The sequence below is a fragment of the Desmodus rotundus genome, chromosome 1 (assembly GCF_022682495.2).
Source record: "Desmodus rotundus isolate HL8 chromosome 1, HLdesRot8A.1, whole genome shotgun sequence".
Classification (NCBI taxonomy): Eukaryota; Metazoa; Chordata; class Mammalia; order Chiroptera; family Phyllostomidae; genus Desmodus; species Desmodus rotundus.
Genome location: NC_071387.1, coordinates 105,614,192 through 105,616,589, shown reverse-complemented (window position 1 = coordinate 105,616,589; position 2,398 = coordinate 105,614,192).

The following is a 2,398-nucleotide window of genomic DNA, read 5'->3' as shown; positions in this document are numbered from 1 at the left end:
TTCTTTTCTTTCACAGTTGAGTGACAGGCAGGCAGGTAAGGCCAAAGATCTTCCAGCTCAAGTTAAAGATCTGCTGTGCTGGGTGGCTTTTATAATTTTATCTATTTTTCTCTTTCTTTGGCTCAGTTGTGTTTGGTTTATGAGACTGTGCTCCTTTAGAAAGTAGGATCAGCACTTCTTCCTGCTTCGTTTTATACAGTAATCACAATACTGTAATAAAATATTAAAGTCCTTGGCACAAACACTGCTGCACAGACCAAGGGGTAGACCCTCCTGGAGAGGAACCATTTGCCGGGAGGCATCGCCACACAGTTGTTTAAGATGACCTTGCGTCGGCTGGTGTGCAGAATCCCAGAGTCACATAGAAGCAGCAGTGCACAGGCTTCAGTGTAAATGCCCCAAAGTAGTTTGTCACAGAGATAAATATGTGAAAAGCAGAACTATCAGCATTGTTCTTATGTTCATTTGTCTGATAGGATATTGTAGCTCAGCAGTCAAGTAACTCACCCCAGGTCACACAGGCTATAGGAAGCAAAGTGGGGTCATGAGTCAGGGTGGAATCCAGCACCTGCATTTACTAACACGAGATGATGTTTATCGAACACTTACTGTTGGAAGCACTGTTTGTCTTTGACTCACTTAATCCTCACAATAACACTGGGAGGAGTGCTCCCATTTCACAGATGAGGAAACTAAGACGCAGAAAGATTGAGTGCCATGTCTCTGATCCCCCAGCTACAAGGAGCCAGACTTTGAACCTGACAGGCCTGGGCCCCAAGCCTGTTTCTCTCTTAAGTGCCTCTCATGATGGTCAGCCTGCAAAATCTCAGAACAGACCTTGAGCAGAAAGAGCTCTTCTTCTAAGAATAAGGACTGAGGATGTGGCCAAGGGGGATCAAAGGCCCCGGGTCAGGTCCATTGTAGGAGTTGGTGTTTTCCTGCAGGGAAAGTCTTGTGTTTAAGAAGCCAATCCTGCAGCATAAAGACATTCAAGCCAGGGCCTGAGCTGCTTTTCAGGAGCATTCCTCTAAGAAAGCTCTTCTGAAAGTGCTTTTTATGCATGTCCCATTCTCATGCAGGCTGTCAGGCCTCAAAGAGCTGAATCAGGAATTTGATGCAGTAGCAGAAGTGCTGTGTGGATCTCTATAAGTTTAATTCAAATAGTACTTGTGCTTTGGTTGCTAAAGCACTAAATGCAGACCACTGTGCCCTCAGCATAGAAAAAGGAACAAGGGTTTGGAAGTCAGGAGATCCTGGATCAAGTGAGGGCTTTGCTACCAATGCTCTGTGTGACCTGGGGCAAGTTACTTAACCTCTCTGAGCCTCAGGCTTCTTTGTACATTAAAGGTGATGAATTAGCGTCTCTCTAAGGTTTCTACTGCCTTCAATATCCAGGATCCTGTGCCACATACTGAAGGAAATACATACACATCATAAACCAGTTTGAGCTCTCTTCTGCACACTGAGGTTCAGACCTGTATGACTGGGACCCAATGGGCAGGAATCCTGAGGGGGGAAAAAAAAAAAAACAGTACCCTGCAGGAAAGTCTAGTAAAGTGTCTAACTCTAGTAGTGACTGTACAGCCATTTAAATGGGCCTCAATATCTGTTCCATTTCCATGGGACAATCCACACCAGGGTCTTGTCCTATTATTATTAATAGACATTCCCACAATGGGAGACATTGCAGTTCCAGTAAGATACCATCATAGCTTGAATGTGAATAAGATGTTGGCAGACACAGGAGAAGCATCCGCTTCCATTCCCATAAAAGAAGACCCTTGGTTGGTGGCGGTAAATGTGTCACAGGATAGAGCAGAAGAAATTTGTGTTCAAGCAACATCCATAGATTTACTGCAGAAGGAAAATGCTGCTGAATGTGAAAGTGCTGAAGACAGGAAATTGAATCACAAACACAAATCATCTGAGTTTTCAGAAAAGTTTGAAAGTTGTCTGCATAAAATTTGCCTGGAAGATGGGTAAGATGAGGAAGAAACAGAAAAATATGTGTGTTCACGTACCAGTCCAGAGTATTTATTTCAAAAGAGCCCAAAACCTAACAGTGAATCTTTTGAACACTTATTATTATGAATATTTTATTCATTCAACATTTATTATATTGGGAAAGGGGATAAACAAGATCCAGTTTCCATACGAAAGAAGCTCAGAAATGGTGGGGGAGGGGCATGACTTATATGCTAGAATAATAATATTTACAACACTGTTACGTTATAAATGTTATAAAGGCTCTGGGCTCCAAAAGAAGGAAGCAATTAATTGCCACTTGGTGGTACCCTACAAGTTTTACAGGAAGTAGAGGCACCTGAAATGGGTCTTGAGGGTTTGTACAAGGGTGTCAGGGCAAAGAACGAGAAAAAGGGTGACCCAGCAGAGGGAA